Raw genomic sequence first — 9164 nt, 5'->3', positions numbered from 1 at the left:
AGATGAGATGTGTTCTGCCCTTCACATGGGAAAATGGGGGGTGGGAGCAAGAAATGTGACATGAGGACTAAACTTTCATATGTTTTTGCTCTAAGATAGGTTGTCTATCTGTAGCTAAGCCTTTAGAATGCTAATTGCCATTCCACCATCCAGGCATCCTCTGCTTGATGAACTGCTCTGGGCTTTACCATCAACTGCCCTTGTGCTTCTGAGTGAGCCTTTTAAAAGTAATAGCAAAGATTATCAGCTCTGTAGGGAGGGAGGAGTAGAGCACAGAGAACTTCCAGGAAAAGGGCTGTTGTTCTTCCTTGTTCTTCCTTTTTCCGAGAAAAGTAGGAGCCTTGGTAGCCTATATTTCTGAGGTGTGAAAAGATGAACACAGACTTCTGCTTTGTGCACATGGAAAATCCAGGTAGAATCAAAACTAGACAGAATTAACTCTCCCAGCAGAAGAAACCTTGTTCAGGTCTCCAGCAGGTATGGCCCTTTTGAAATTCAGAATCATTCTTTATTTTACTGGCAATATGAATAAATGTAAAAAGCATCAGAAAAGATATAATGGAAGTAGAAATCAGAGTGTGGAAAATGCATCTTTTGACTGTACTTTAAAAGCAGTTTAATTCTTTTGGATACAAGTTTTCAGTTTGTTTCCAGGGGCTCAGAAATGTAGAAACATGAGGAAGCCTTCAAGTCTTCTGGATCAAACCCATATACTAGAAAGTTATTTTCCATCTTAAAGATAATTCACCAATGGCTGCCAACCCAGCTGTTCAACATGCACTACTGGGACAGTGTTCACCACATATTCCTTCCTCATGGTTATATCCCATTTCGAAACTTCCTATAAGGGAGCATCCTATGTGGGGGTACCATCTTAGCAAGACCACGCAGACACCTGGATTTTCAAACACATGGTTCTTACTCAGACAATCTATGAAAGGAGAAGCAGGAGCAGGAACTTTGCATCACACCAATTTTTGCAATGTTGAATCATTTCACACTGAATGAATGCTTCCTGAAGTTACCTGGCCCTGTTGGTTCTGTAAAATATTGACAGATTTATGCAAATTAAAAATCTAACAAATTTAATACAAGCCCAAATACTAGCAAATGATTTTTTTCTCTAGTTTTTCTATTCCTGGCAAAGCAGATCAGTGGTAGCAGCAGTATAATCTCTTTTAGGATTGATCAGTAAGATTGCAAAATCTACAGAGATGATTAAATTGAAAAAAGCTAGCAATAACTTGTTCCATCTTAGAGTATGTTCCTGGAAGCAAGTATCTTGTGTAAGGTCTTTGGACAAAAAAAAGATAGTGGTGTTGATATTTAAGTAAATCAGTTTAAAGTGCCCGGGCAGCCTGAGCTCATTGCCCTGATGACGTTGTCTGCTTTGCCTCTACCATATTTAGACATTTATTTTACGGCCCACATGAGGCTAATGCCAGTAAACACAGTAATGCTAAATGAGATTCAGTCATGTAAATTATAAAATGCTACAACATCATACTTTTTATGTCACTCAATTTTTCACTTTCTCTCAAAACAGAGCTGAAACCAACAGGTTTTTTTCTGGACAGTAGCCACAAAATAATCTCCAGATCTCATGTGCTGGCATCCAACTTGTCATTGGTTCTGTCTTTACATCTCACATCACTGCATCTCTCAGTATCTTTGTATCTCTCAGTCTTTGCATCATTCAGCCTTGCACCCCTCAGCACCTCCTGGTACTCTAGTATCTTATCTTTAACACTGGGCTCTATCTGCAGTACACCAATGTCATATCTGTGCAGCATCTACTGCTAGTTTATTCTAGAAGAAACAATCTCTGATCCTCTCTGTGTGGCACAACATCAAAGGAAATATGATATTTTACCAATGCCAAATTAATTTCCTAAAAAGATGCTAAAAGCATTTAATCTCTCTGTTTGTGTTAACCATTTTCCCTCAAGTTTTCTGTTCAAAGCTGAAAGTTACTGTCTATGGGAAACAGCAATTTGATGATGCTGAAGTCCTCTTCAACAGATCAGATGAAGCACCTTCTTTCCATTCACACTAGTGCAGAATACTCCCAGCTGGAATCTCAAGTGCTGTCATAACAGAAGAGTAAGAGCGAAGAACTGGGTGAGTGTTGGAGCACTTTCAGTGCTTGACCTCATTTCTATCACTGTCAGCAAGTTGTCTCCTGTGACAGTTGCTTTCAGTGTGCCAACGTCTGCATGGGAGCAGGGAGACAAACAGCTAGGCACCATTCCTGTTGCTGCAGGCTGGATGGAGTCACATTCACTGCTGAATCTCCTCCCAGTCCCAGTGAAGGTCTGGTTCATGTTCAAGCCTACTCTAAAGCATTTTGTCTCCACTTCCTGAGATCCTCCAAAGAACAAACTGCCATCTATAATTGCTAATTGCCTTCTGAAACTAACCATAGGTAATTATTTTCCATTGAAAGGTTCTGGGGCAGAGTTAGTAGGATGTAAGTGACAACCCAGGAATGCGGTGGCTGAAAGTATCTCTGTACAACACAAGGCTTCTCATCTGGAGATGTGAAAGCACTTCTTAAAGCAGATGAAAAGTCATGGCCACCTTTTGCAAATGGGGAAAAGAAGGCATTGAGCAGTGGCAGGACTTTCTCAAGGTTAATGCAAAGGCATTGCTAACAGAAGTGAGATTTAATAGCTGTGGGATTAACACTGACCATAAAGAGAATGTACTAAAATCCTGGGGGATCATTTTGGAGAAGAGTCAGTATTAAGGTAAGCTACTACATTTAGTTCATAAGAAGGGCAGTGAGTGCCAAAGGTTACCCACGGTGTCAATCCAGTCTTGTCAGGCAGTCATTTTTAGAAAAAGATATTCCAGCCAGCTAGACCTCCTCAGAAATGCCAGGCTGACATACGCAGTTTCAATCCCTCCCCTTTCTGACATGAACTCAAAGACACTGAAAAATATTCAGTTAAGTCAACAGGTCAGTTGGATTTTTGACACTCAGAATGTGTTTTTCTGGCTTGGTGTCCAGTACTTTGCAGTTACTCTTCTAAACAGACCAGCTGAGCTTGCAGGACTAAAGCATATGAAGCTGATTATGCTTCCCAGGCCCACTTCACTGTGTCATTCACGCCTATCTCTGCACAGCCTTGTATACAGAAGGGAAAATACTTGCTTGGTGACTACTCTACATTTTAGATTTAACCCTTTAGCTCTGTTCCTCAGGGTTATCCATGTTCGGTGCATATGTAAGGACAACAAATTGTGGCTTTGAGACTGATTGATAGACAGAATTTTATCTTAGTTTCTTACATGTGAAAATTAGGCATCATAGACTGAAAAACAGGGTTTGAAAAATTCAATTGACCACTGCTTGCCAAAAGACCAGCCAGCTAACCAAGTGCTGATGATGATGCACAACAAAGGGCTCTGTCTGCAACACAGAGGAACACTGCACATGAGGACTCTGGCTGGGACTTCTTTCAGACAGAAGTATTGGCCAGTAGCTGGAAACGGTTAAACACAAGCAGGTTCCCTTTGCATATCACAGATATTCATTTGTTATTTATCTAGTACAAAATGTTTATAATTCAAGCGTGGATGTATTCTGTGAGCATGTCCTTTCTGGTTCAGGGAGGCAGTGAGATACCCACTCACCTGCTCCACAGTCAGCTGCTCTGGGGGAAAATGCAGAAAGACCCATCATACATTTAGCAGAAAATCTGGCCAGAGAAACTGCTGCACAGGGTCTCAGTGTGACTGGGCTCATGCCAAAGGCAGATAAACATCCTGAAGTGAGCAGATTCCAGTGTGTGGGGCTGTGTCAACATTATCACTGCAGCAGAGTGCAGAGATGCCTGACAGCATGAAATGAAATAATTTGGTGACCGGTGCCAGAGCAAGAGTCAAATCAAGGACTCAGTGCTGGATGAAACATTTAATTCAAGGAAAAAAATATTCCTGAGCCATGAAGGAGGCAAAGCATACTTTCAGCCTGCCATGTCCATGTCTGGCGACACTGGCCACCCTATCAAAAAATAATTTTTACAGGCAGAGATCTCTGTTCTTAGAAGCTGTCCCAGAACCAAGCAGGTTTCTATGTCTGGATCTCTTTATGATGTGTGCTTATCTGTATATGTATATGTACATGTGTATGTATACAAATGTATATGTATACATATACATGTATATGTATATAAATATGTATTGGACTGCTTCATTTTTCATGACTGACTTTAGAGTGTAACCTGAGCACTTTTCAAGTTTGCATCTTTTAAGACTATTATCTTTTAGGCTATGTTTTAAGTTTGTCTCAAGAAATCACCTATGAAATTCTGCTTAAAATTAGTCTAAAGGAATGTTCACAGCAGAGTTAAGCTAAAACAATTTATAGGCATATTTACATGAGGGTTAGGTTTAGAAAAAAGATAAGTAGCACTAAGTGAAACTGAACTCTCAATTTTGCATGTAACTCATATTTAGGTGTTGATGAGCAGATTTAAAAACAGGGATTTTGAGAAGCTGGAGATGATTTGGAAGTAGCTACAATGAATGTGGTTCTTTTGGAGATCATTGTGTGCTCACACTCCACCAGAGGAACACCTGGGCTGCGTGTTTTAGGCAACCACCGTCTGTCAGAGTTGCATAAATGCCTTTTGCTTCTTCGTGGTTTTGTGTAATGAGAGGAGATAAAACATACCATGGAGTCAGAGAAATTCTGGTTGAAGGGGACCTCTGGAGATCTCTAATTCAGCCTCCCACTTAAAGTGGGACCATCCCAAACACTAGATCTAGACTAGATCAGCCAAGTTTCTGTCTAGCCAAGTCTTCAATAGTTCCAAGGATTCCAAGAGCACTATCCCATCCCACCCACTATCTGAATGTCCATTCTGAATGTCCCAAGCCAAGCCTCTGGCTGTTGCTTTTTCTTACACTATCATCTGCCATGACAAAGAAGAGTTTGTTTTTATTGTGTTTGTAACTCCCTCGTAAGTAGTTTTAGACTCCTGTTACATCCTCCCTTAGCCTTCACTACACCTGACTAAGCCCATCTCCTACAACCTCTTTTTGGGGCTTCAGTCCCCTGACCATCTTGACTGACCATTGCTGGGCCCTAACTCCTGTCTAAACTCCAGGCTGTCACAGCAGCCATAAAGGAGAAAGTCTGCTAAGCCGCAGCCATGGCAGAAGCTGGCTGCAGGTCAGTTCAAATGTGTCAGTTCAGTAAGGCCATTAACCTTACTGCAGGCATGGTTAAAAATTGCCAAGACAATATTGCCTGACATTGCAAAGAGGAGATTAGGCAAGATTGTCTTGGGGGGGGTTAAAAGGACCTGAAAGTTAATTGTATTTAAAAAAAAAGGGGTGTGAGCAAGTTGCCCAGGCAGCTCTGCTGAGCCACAGACACTGGCTGGAGCTCTAATCAAAGGAAAAGCATCACAAGCATCAGCTTTTTAAACTCTGAGAAAGGTTAGACTTCCTTTTTCTCTGCTATTAAAAGCTGCCCCAAGATCCCTACTTATTTGCAAACCATGTTGCTGTAGGAAACCCTATAAATATTCAAAGTGATAAGTGTGACCTTACTTTTCATAGAGTGGCCAACTAAGAAAAATGGAAATTGCCCTTGGCCTGCTGAAACCTCTTCAGTTACCTCCTCTGTCCCCACCCCATCAAGCCAAAAGCAGAATTGCCAGATCTGGACTTCACCTTACATCATTATAGCCAGTTTTTCAGACTGACTTGAATCTCTGTGTTTGATGAGGTGACAACACACACAGTCAATAAACCCAAGCAGAAGACGAAAGGCATTTGCTAGACAATGCAGGAAAATAGACAATGCACAACACAGAAGATTATATTCTTCTTAGTGCAAGGATTCTTACTAGGAACAGCCCTAACATGTTTAAATCTGGCTTAATTTTACTCAGCATCAGTGAGGCCACACCTGGAGTACCATGTCTAGTTTCAAGGCCCTCAGTTCAAGAGGGATGTGAAGAAACTGGAGAGGATCCAGCAATGGTCAGTCAAGATGGTCAGGGAACTGAAGCCCCAAAGAATTCCGGGTGTTCCTCTGGTGGAGTCTGAACAGACATTCATCTCCAGAAGAACCACATTCGCTGTAGGCTGAGGGGCTCAACGGGTGTAGCAATGGCTGGTGTCACTTGTAACATTTATAACTGAAAACTGTACAGAAATCAAGCCTGAAAACAGAGAAAAACTAATGTTACATTAACTTATCTAAAGCTGAGTTAATTCTTTCTGGGTCAGATTTGATTTAATCTTCACACCCTTGGACTCCTGTTACTCACGGGGTTTCCTCTGTAAGAGCATTTCAATCCCTTTTTAATTAAAGGGGTAACTCAAAGAGTTAAGCTCAAATATTTCAGAATTGGTGAAACAAACCTGTGAAACTATTTCTCTCTATTTGGTTATCATTTTCTTTCCAACTACACAAGAGTTAAGGCATACACATCCTAGAATAAAAATCCTGTCTGGCAGCTACAAAATCACTTTGTAGCTAAAGAGAACATTTCTGCTGTCACTAAAATACCGCGGATGTAGCCAATTGAACAAAAATGGTACTGTCTAAACAAACTCGGCACACAATGGCTAGTTCCTAGCTTCAGAGGTTCAGCGGACCAACTGTGCTGCAGACAATGCTGAGTTTGTTTAAAGCGTAATACATTTAGTTGTGCATGCTTATATATGAGTTATTTTAAAGTTGCTTCAGGCTAAATTCATTCCTGTTGCAACACCACTGAAATGAGTGTATAGTGGAGATTAATTTGGCTTATTATGTACTGAACTTGCAGATCTTTCTTGAAAAAAGAACTGTTCGTAATTGATCTTGTTCACTGCAGTCATTTAAACACAAAGAAAGTCTTATCTGTGTTACACCAGTGTGGTGGAGTTATACTGGATTTACATTGTTGCAACTGAGAGAATTCTTTCAGCTGAAAATAAAAGACCACTGCCCACATTACATGCAGATCACTGCACTTCTCCTATACACCAAAAAACTTGTAGTGCACATTTCAATGTCATGCATGACTTGATATAGCAACTGTAGGGAAAAGGAATTCAGAGTGATACACAAAACTGTTAGAAAGTTAGGTCATGGCTTTAGCTGTAACAGATTTCAACATCTAAGCAAATACATTTAAGCTTTTCCATTATGCATGGAAAGCAGTCCATGCTCTCCTCAGCTTACAAGTCAGCAATAGGATTATTTTCATATTTGAATTATCAAAGAGGTGGCATTTCAGCATTCCAGGTATGAAAGCTTTCAACCCAAGGATGAAGGAATAAGATTCAAATTAACAACTAGGTGTCTAAAACAACTATACATACAATTTAGGTGCCTAAAAGGAAGAGCTCAGAAATCACCTCATCATCACCATCTCCACTTTGTTTGGCTTGGTGCCTCATGAGGTGCAGCTGCCCCATGCACATCATTTATATTATTTTTAAATAACATAAAGTAGAAAAAGAACTGAATTCCAGAATTACACATTGCTTCCAAAATTTTCTTGAAGTTTTTCTAATACAAAATGTTTGAGAGAAAATTTCTCAGGCTTGGTTTCATGAAGAATCCGTGAATGTATATTGCATTCTGATTTGAAATCTCAGGATCCCTTGGGAAATGGAAATTCTGAATGTCAGCTGAACTATCATTTTGTGGTGATGAGCTCTTATTTCACAGACCAGGCCAACAGGAGCAGGGACAATCCTCTTCCTGAAAGCATTTTTCTAGGGCCTATGATCTTTCCGTAAGAGAAAGAAACTTTTAAAAAGTAATGGGTGGCAGAACAAAGCCAGGTGATGGAAACTGGTCATTAGCAAGGAGGCTACAGGTTCCTCACTAACAGTTCACTCCCTGTGGAGGATAGTGGTGAAAATTCAATGATTAGTGATCTTTTTACATCCAAGATTTTTATTCTAAAGGCAAAAAAAAAAGAAGAACATAAAAAATAGCCATTTACTGTGTTCATCTCTAGTTCTGTAGCCCTAGTTTGCACACTGCACACAACTCCATGAGTTCTCTTTCATCTGGGGATGAAGGTTCTGGATTAAGTGAAAGGAGGCAAGCTCATGACAAAACTGGTTGCAAGAAGGCAGCTGGAGTCAAAGGCTCTTCCAGGTTCAAAATGCAGTTGTCCAAGCAAACTATTTCTACAGGAATTGACATATTGGTACATAATTTTTTACAGGCTTGGAAAGATTTGCTTGCTATTTCAGTTTTTCTATAAACACATGAATGGGGATATGAAAGCCGCCTCTGTTTTAGAGACCTGTTACAGTTCTGTATTAAACATTTGTTTCCAGTTCTCATTGGAACTGAAAAGGAATGTAACTACTCTTAACTCGATGTCTCTGCCTTTTCTCATCTTCCACTGCTCGTAACGAAGATACTTTCCCCTCAGAGTATCCATAATCCAAACATGAATTAGTTGGCTTAAGCAAACCATCTTCAGCTGCTTACTTCTGCATTTTGTGCAGAATTTACATAGCAAACCCCACTACATGAGCCAGCAAAGCAAACATTAGGTTCCTCTGTGTGGCTGGATAGTTTAACCATGATTATCCCTTAGTCTCTGCTCAGAAGACCACAACATTCCTTAAAGCCAAAATCTTTAGAAAGTTTAATCTTCTCCAACTGGGCAGTGAGACATATGATAGCTGATAACTTTGTGCCCTTTCGGTTCAGTTTTCATTTAATCGAGAGGTATAGAAATACAAGCTCACATGGAAAGTAAGGTTTTATTTCACTTTAGTCCATCTGTTGACTGACTTTGGTGAATCTGGTGCGAACACAGGAAAAATGTATTCCACAGAAAAGTGTATTCTCCTTTTGAGAGTTTGAACTTCTTAAGCCCTTGATATTTCCAAACATATACTCTAGGTAGCACAGGCACTCTTTAAAAAGCCATGTCTCACACTACTTAGAAACTGAAAGACTTAGACATTTTAATACATTTTATCATACTTTCATGGGACAAATAAATAATGAGGATGAAGAACTGCAGGTATTCATTTGATTGTTTTTTTTTCTCCAGAGACAATCTCAAAAATTACAGAGATCTGGCTGAGAAAAGGCACCCACCACACACAGGTTAGAGTTGGCTATGTCAGTGATGCAGACAAACTTAGTAAGTCCACACTGATCTCTGTGACCTTGGTGT

The sequence above is a fragment of the Lathamus discolor genome, chromosome 4 (assembly GCF_037157495.1).
Source record: "Lathamus discolor isolate bLatDis1 chromosome 4, bLatDis1.hap1, whole genome shotgun sequence".
NCBI lineage: Eukaryota > Metazoa > Chordata > Aves > Psittaciformes > Psittacidae > Lathamus > Lathamus discolor.
This window is presented reverse-complemented; position numbering follows the sequence as displayed.